This window comes from Gekko japonicus, unplaced genomic scaffold (assembly GCF_001447785.1).
Source record: "Gekko japonicus isolate JY-2015 unplaced genomic scaffold, Gekko_japonicus_V1.1 scaffold25, whole genome shotgun sequence".
NCBI lineage: Eukaryota > Metazoa > Chordata > Lepidosauria > Squamata > Gekkonidae > Gekko > Gekko japonicus.
In genome coordinates, this window is record NW_015171502.1 from 2,652,565 (window position 1) to 2,661,355 (window position 8,791).

Genomic DNA, 8,791 nt, shown 5'->3' on the forward strand with positions numbered 1-8,791 from the left:
CATTTGAGGGGAAAACATAGAGTTTTCCCCTCAAATGGCTGTGGCCCCGCCCCCAGCGTGCCCGGTGTCATGATGTCACATCCGGGTGACGTAGATACGGCGCGCGCGCGCACTGGGAGCTGCCCAGGAATCCCCCGCCAAGGAGGTGAGTGCCATTTGGCAACCCTAGGAGTACCTCCCCCCTCCAGAGGACTACCAGACTGGCAGCCATTTTAAGGTACTGCTGCCTCTGCCTGGCAGCCATTTCGTTACATCCCCCTCAGCCTCCTCTCCTCCAGACTAAACATTCCCAAGCCCCTCAGCCTTTCCAGGCTCCTGATCATCCTCATCGCTCTCCTCTGCACCTGCTCCATTCTGTCCACATCAAATGGTGGAAACAGATACCTTTTAATCTTTCTGGATGATTTCACAAGGTACTCGGTCACATATCAGTGAAATGTCTGCTGAGGCAAAAGAGTGAGGTTCACACATTCCTCAAGAGATAGGTCGCTACGGTTTCTGACAAGTTTGGAAGAAAGCTTTGAATGCTACAGATGGATAATGGTGGTGAGTTTATATCACCTCACATACAAGTACTTACCTTGATTCGGCAGGGGACACATACGTCTTGTCAGGAACATTCCCGTGCTGATAACAAACGTGCCGCACCATGCCAGCTCCATTGCCAGAGCGTCGCCCAGCTACGTGCCCATCGTGCTGCGTCACATCTGGGCGACGGCACGGTGCAGCGGGGATGTGTTCCACCGAGGGATGTTCCGGCCGGGAACCATGTGTCCCCTGCCAATTCGAAGGTAGGTACTTGGTAACCCTACATACAAACCTTCTTGGCAAAGGAAGGCGTCCTGCAGAGGAAGTCGCTGAGCTTTACATCTGAGTAGAACAGCACTGCTGAAATAAAAAATGAGATCTTTACTGGAGATGAGCAAAAGCATGCTCATGGCTGCAGGCCTACCCAATAAATAGTGGGGCAAAGCAATCCTGTCTGCAAACTATCTCCAGAACAGACTGAGCTAGATATCTAAAAGAAACTTTAGATTTGAAACTAACATTACCATCCACCCTTCGTACCAAGTTAGTTGGTTATACAGATGCAGATTGGCCACGAGACAGTTTAGACTCTAAATCCACAAGTGGAAACTTGTTCCTGTATGGAGGTGGACCAATCTCCTGGGCCCACAGAAAGCAAACAACAGCTATGTATATACAGGCTGCATTCACTCGGGTAGTTTAATCCACTGTTGCCCCACCTCCAATTAAGACAGGTTATTTTGTGGCAGGAATCCTGACCAGACTCACCCATTTTAGCAGGCTTCAATGCCGTTTTACCACTCCTTGCATGACCAGACAGCAAAAACCAGGGAGTCAGCCCATCAGCCATTTTTTTAGAAGTTTGCCCTTAGGAACATGCCCAGAAGCACTCAACATGCTGGGATATGGAGTCCATGGGGCTGTTGGCCATTTTCTTTTAAAATTAAGTCCACAGATCAATCACACAAGTGGTGAAGAGACTGCTGGGAAATGGAGTCCACTGCCATCCTCCCTCGAATCTTTTCCAAAAGCTGCAGAAAAAGGGGTGTCTTTCTTTGAGAGTTTTGCAAAAGAAAATGAGGTTTTGAGCAGCCCCCCCCGGGGGGGGGGGGGAGGCCAGGCTTACCAAGAACTTACCACATACTTCTTCCCAGGACCATTCCCGCGTGGACAACAGATGCGCCGCACCATGCTGTCGCCAGGAAGTGACGCCGGGGGACGCTCTTGCAATGGGGCTGGAAACTCGATGGTACCATAGAGTTTTCAGCCCCATTGTCAGAGCGTCACCCAGCGTCACTTCCTGGCGACGGCATGGTGCGTTACAGGGAGGAATGTTCCGGCCAGGCATCATGTATCCCCTGCCGAATCGCTGTAAGTACTTGGTAACCCTAGGAGAGGTGCATATATACAGTCATGCGATCCTCGCTAACTGGGGGGGGGGAATGGTGGCCAGAAAGCAAGATCTCAGTGAGACCTGCCTGACTGCTTGGCTGCGCAACAGAGTGACTAGATGACAGAAAATCAATTTTTGAAGTGGTTCAGACCAACAGGACCGGACTTTATCAGGTATCAAAAAAACACTGGGTAAGGGGAGGGGGAATGGATCTCAGGCGACTCAGGCACGGCAGACAGATGTTGCTGTCTGATCGTACACTCTAAATCCATAGGGGAACAGCAAGGGGAACGGATCAAATTGCCCGTGTGAACGCAGCCACAGTCAAGTTTGTCTTCCACAGAGTTTGAATATCTAGCATCTGCTGAGGCATGCAGAGAACTGTTTTGGCTAGACCAGTTACTAAAGGACATCGGAGTTGACGAGCAAAAGCCAATTCAACTTAAAGAAGACAACCAGAGTTGCATTAAGATTTCTCAATCAGAGCCCGGACCCGGATAGCCCAGGCAAGCCCGATCTCGACAGATCTCGGAAGCAAAGCAGGGTCGACTCTGGCAAGTCCTTGGATGGGAGACCTCCTTGGGATACCAGCAGTCGAGAGGCCGGAACAGGCTTTATTCAGCCACCCCTCTGAATATCCTCTGGGCCCCCAGTAGGGGTCAGTCACCAGAGGTCAAAATGACTTCCAGGTGCATGCACACACACACAGACGCACATATGAAAAATACAAAAAAAAAAAAATCAAATCAGAAAACAATGGCTGCACGCACTAAGCACATTGGTGTGAAGTTTCACTCAGTGCATGACCTAACCGAGAAGGGCGTAATAGAGATGGAGTACTGTTCAACGGAACTCTGGCAGACTTGGTGGCGATCAAAGCAGCACCCTTCCAGCCGGCGGGCAATTTCTCTTTTCATTAAAGTTTTTTGGTGGAGGGGAAAGAACAAGGGGGGTGGGGGGGGGAATGAGGAAACACCAGGACAGCATGAGGATGTTAACTAAGTTGTCTGGACCCAAGGAGGGAAAAAACTGGTAACAACAGGGAATGAAAATGGAACGTTAAGGAAATCTGGAAAACGCCTCAGTCACACTGGGAAGATCCTTGTGCTGTGGTCACGACCAGTGTTCCCTCTAAGCTGTGGAATCTTGTGTGCAAAAAATGCTACTTTGGGAGCTCCCGGCATTAAAGTTGTGAGCGAGTGACTTGGCTACTGCATAAATGTTTGCTTTGGAGCCATCCTTCCTGAGCTAAGACAAAAATGTGTGAGCTGGAGGCTAAAAAACTGTGAGGTAGCTCACACTAACTCGGCTTAGAGGGAACATTGCGTCACGACCCCAAGCAGAGCCAATCAGATTTCTAATAGCCATTCAGAAGAGAAGAAGAGATTGGATTTATACCCTGCCCTTCACTCAGAGTCTCACACCGGCTTACAATCTCCTTCCCTTTCCCCTCCCCACAACGGACACCCTGTGAGGCAGGTGGGGGTTGAGCGAGCTCTGAGAGAACCCCTCTTGAGAGAACAGCTCTGAGAGGACGAGGAGGATAAGAAGACAAAGAAGAAGAGATTGGATTTATACCCTGCCCTTCACTCAGAGTCTCACAGCGGCTTACAATCTCCTTCCCTTTCCCCTCCCCACAACAGACACCCTGTGAGGCAGCTCTGACAGAAACTGCTGTTGAGAGAACAGCTCTGAGAGAACTGTGAGTGACCCAAGGTCACGCCAGCAGCTGCATGTGGCGGCGTGGAGAATCAAACCCAGTTCTCCCAGATTAGAGTCCACCACTCTAACCACTACACCAAACTGGCTGGCCAAAAGCCCCATATGGCCTTTCCCAATTTTTAGAAACACTTTCATGGGCACCATGAAAGATGTCGGCGGACACTATCGGGCTGCGGGAGCCATGTTCGGGATCCCTGGAGTATGGTATCCTTCAGGTTAGACTGATCCACACCTATTTGGGCAGGCATTTCCAGGAGGTGGCACTGCTCATGACTATGCTATGGGGTTTGATTCTGTCCCCCCCTGCTGTCTGGCATCTGTACACCGCCCTATGGAAGACGCTGGGAAGGGAGAGAATGGCTAGTGTGGGGTCTCAGACAGAGATGACGGTTGCATATTTTTAAAATCCCTAAAATGTAAACTGAGTCCTCAATTTACCTCGGGACAGCACTGGGGGGAGGGGGTTGTGAACCCTTCAACTTCCATTCAGTTTTGATATTTGAAACCAAGCTTTCTGCTTATTAGCAAGGGTCATTTCCTGCGGGAGCGCACAGGAGCGGAGCTCCGGCAGTAAGGAGCCCTGGGGGCGGGCACATGCAACAAGCCCCACCCCCTACTCCTAGCGGCCCTCCGTTGGGCCACGAGGAGCGAGAAGCAGCCAGGTAAGTTGCAGAGGGCCCCCCCGGCCTGCCTTCAGGTACAAGCTCTCCCTCCTCTGTGAGGGCAGATCTGCGCGTTCCCCCCCCCCCAATAGCTAGCAATCCAAAACAGTCCAGTGGAGCCTGAGTGGTGGGTGTTGCCTTCTGACACACTTCCGGTGATGTCAGGGTGTGTGGCATATGCAAATACGTTATGTTAATAAGTTATGCTCCTGCACCTCTTTTTCTGCGAAATGACCCCTGCTTATTAGCATTCTCAAGGGGGAAATGCATATTTTTAAAAGGAAATGTATTTTCACCTTTAAAATGCTAACAACAAACCTGGGCGCCCGGTTTTCAAACCACAAAACCAAGCAGAGGTTGAAGGGTTTAAACCCTCCACGCCCTTTGCTGCCCAGCCCCAAGGCCAATTGAAGTTGCAATTTGCTAAGTAATTAATAATGATCGTATGGCAGCGGGTGTAGTATAGCCTGGAGATCCAGAGGTTGTCTGGCAGCCTGAAACTCTAGCTCTTTTGGTGGCTAGCTAGGTTTGCTCTTTGGGCTGAGAGAACTGTGACTGACCCAAGATCACCCAGCTGGCTTCATGTGAGGGAGTGGGGAATCGAGCCCCACAGTCTTTGTCTCATGTGCTTGAACCCTTGCACTGCCCAGTCTCTTAGCCTCCAGAGTCTTCCATATGGGAGATTAAAGTTCAGACCTACCTTACAGTGGTCATAATTTCACTAGAGTTACTAAAGATAATGCCCTTGGTTGAACTCCTATATAATGCCCTTTTTAAAAAGTTCATATGGCATAATTGGGGACTTTTCTGAATTAAAGTTTATTTTTAAGGCCCCTCACCCATCCTATTACATTTGTTTGGGATGTTCGCAGAGCCATCTGATCCAGCTGTTTAAGAGAAACAAAGAAAAGGCATACCGATAGTGGTTAAGTGCACAGACTCTAATCTGGGAGAACTGGGTTTGATTCCCCACTCCTCCACTTGCAGCTGCTGCATGACCTTGGGCAAGCCCTAGTTCTGATAAGAGCTGTTATCTCAAGGGCAGTTCTGGAAAGAGCTCTCTCAGCCCCACCTACCTCACAGGGTGTCTGTTGTGAGGAGAGGAAGGGAAAGGAGTTTGTAAGCCTCGGGTAGTGAAGGGCAGGGTATAAATCCAATCTCTTCTTCTTCTTTTACCTCACAGGGTGTCTGTTGTGGGGAGGGGAAGGGAAAGGAGTTTGTTAGCCGCTCTGAGACACCTTTGGGTAGTGAAGGGCGGGGTATAAATCCAATCTCATCTCTTCTTTTACCTCACAGGGTGTCTGTTGTGGGGAGGGAAAGGGAAAGGAGTTTGTAAGCCACTCTGCTCCTACAGCAGCCCGGGGGCATTGCCCCCTCCAGGAAATCCCACCGCCCCTTGTAGTTTATGCCCCTGCCTGCGGGAGCCATTTTTTGATAGTGTCCATCGTGCTGCGTCAGAATTCCAAAGATGCCCGCAAGGCTCAAAAAGGCTGGGGATGCCTTTACTATGGAATCACCATAAGCCAGCTGCGATTTGAAGGTACTTCCCTCCACCACCACCACCTCTACCTTCAGCAGTCATGTTAGCAAACCAAGGCCCATGCTGGAATCTGTTTGTGGCAGATGTCCTGACCTAAATGTCCTCAAATGACTGCCTGGCTTTAATGAAGACACTGTGTTTTCTGAGAGAGTCCCAGCAGCCAAGCGGAAAGCTTTCATTACATCCCCTCCCCTTTGGGAACCTTCTGCTTCAGTTTCCCCCCCTCTGTTATTTCTGCCTCTCTGTTTCCCTCCAGGTGTCTGCCATTTCTAACTCTCTCTGGCCCCGGTCACATGAGAGGTTTTGGGCCGGGCAAACGGGCGCAATCCCACCGCAACATCTGGGAAGCGTTGTGCGCCCGTCCCAGATCCGGCCCTTCCGCCCAAAACCCCGCAGCAAAAATGAACCCCCTACCGAGGTGGTTCTTCCGGGAAGGCCGCATCAAGGCTGGCCGTGGGATCACCGGCGCGTCCTTCTGCTTGCGCATCCCCGGCTCCTGGCCGAACTGCGCATGCTCAGACATGTGCAGTTCGGCAGCCTCCCCCTCCCGACCGTCGCTTCCTCCCCGGCATCTGATCGTGCCGGGGAGCAACAGCGCCGCGGCTCAGGGGATCCGTGGGATCCCGCCGCGGCGTCTCTATTTTGGGGCGGCTCTGATTAGCTGCACTTTGCCCAGTGTTTTTCCTGCCGTGTGGCAGGGACCTCTGTTTTTCTTTCCTCCTTGAAATTACCTTCTTCTTTTTTTTAATGTAATTTATTTGCAGACACCTCCAATGATTCCCTCCTGAAAAGTACTGGGTTCTATGCATGGAGAGGCAGACTACGACATGCTGAACAAGTCACATTTATTGTAGCACATACATAAGACAAATACTGGCCAACTATATACACCCACCCCAGACACACCCACAGTCCTATTGGAGGGTTTAAATGTCCCACCCATGGTCTAATTGGAGGACTCAAGGTGGCCCAGGATCCTTGGCCCCTATTGTGTTGGGAATCAAGCTTGGGATGGAGGACGCCGACCCCTAGTGGTAGTCTGCGGTCACAACACCTCCTTAAAAGGATCCACATGTACAAGACATGATTCTATATGAACGAGCCCTCTAGCGGGATTGAGCCAATCATTTTGAGTGTTCGGTCCTTTGAGGTCAAAGCTGGTGTGTGGGTAATTGAAAGTCAGGGTTAATAACCCATATGTCTTGCCAGTATACTTTGGTCACACTGTGGAAAGACCAGAGTCACCGGAAAATGCAATGCTAGGAAAAGTTGAAGGCGGCAGGAAAAGAGGAAGACCCAACGGGAGATGGATGGACTCTCTCAGGGAAGCCACGGGGGCCCTCAGTCTGCAAGACCCGAGTAAGGCTGTTAATTCAGTGCTCCCTCTAAGCTGTGGTGTCTTGTGAGCAAAAATTCTATTTTGTGAGCTAAAGGTAAAGGTAAAGGTCCCCTTGCTTGAAAGCCAGTCGAATCTGACTCTAGGGTTGTGGTGCTCATCTCCTTTTCCAAGCCGAAGAGCCAGCGCTGTCCGAAGACGTTTCCGTGGTCATGTGGCCGGCATGACTAAACACCAAGGCGCACGGAACGCTGTTACCTTCCCACCAAAGTGGTACCTATTTATTTACTTGCAATTTCTTGCTTTCAAACTGCTAGGTTGGCAGGAGCTGGAACTAGAGACGGGAGCTCACTCCGTCATGCGGCACACTCAGGTCTCGGACTGCTGAACCAGCGACCTTCCACAGCCTGCAGTTCAGCGTCTTAACCACTTGAGCCACCGCAGCTCAATGTTTACCGGCATTAAAATTGTGAACGAGCAATTTGGCTGCTGCATAAATTAGTTTGCTCTGGAGCCCTCCTTCCTGAGCGAAGACAAAAGTGTGTGAGCCGGAGGCTAAAAAAAATGTGAGCTGGCTCACACTAACTCTACTTAGAGGGAACAGTGGATAGGATGTTTTGGAAGAGATTAATTCAGAGGGTCACCATAAGTTGGAAGCAACTTGATGGCACTTAACACACACACACACACACGCACACACACACTTGCCAGTATAGCCAACTTGGGCTGCGATCACACGCGCCTTTAGGTCTGACATAGGTGCAAATGCCTGATGGATCTAAAGGGCATGATCAGACAGCAACATCCTGTGGCATCCTGAGAGCCAGTTTGGTGTGGTTAAGAGAGTGGACTCTAATCTGGGAGAACCAGGTTTGATTCCTCACTCCTCCACATGCAGCCTGCTAGTGTGACCTTGGGTCAGTCACAAGTTCTTTCAGAGCTGTTCTCTCAAGGGCCGTTCTCAAGAGAGCTCTCTCAGCCCCACCTACCTCCCAGGGTGTCTGTTGTGGAGACTGGAAGGGAAAGGGATTGTAAGCCGCTCTGAGACTCCTTCGGGTAGTGAATGGCAGGGTATAAATCCAATCTCCTCTTCTTCTTCTTCTCCTTCAGGTAGTTCCACACACAAGGCCACTGTTTGTCGCAAGTAGCACTTCATTTGTCTTGAGTGCTCATCTACTTCATTGGGTACCCCTGAATTCCACTATTTTCAGAGAGGGGGGAAATAGTCCTGTTTGGTTTCTTTCTGCTCAACCATTCGTAATTTTGTAATCATCCCCCTCCGTCATCTTTTGACACCCCACTAGCATCAGGTGCTGGTGGTGGTGGAAAGCACCATCAAGTCACAGGGCCCCCCCCATAGGATATTCAGGGCAAGAGATGAGCAGAGGTTGCCCGCCTCTGCATAGCCACCCTGGACTTCCTTAGTGGTCCCTCATCCAAGCACTAATCGGAGCCAGCCCTGTTTAGCTTCCGTCTGAGATCGGATGAGATCAAGCTGGCCTAGGTCCTCCAGGTCAAGGCATAAAGGTGGTGGGGAAAGTGCTATCAAACCACGACGGACTTATGGCGGCCTTTTCAAGGCAGGAGACATTCAGAGGTGAACCCCCCCC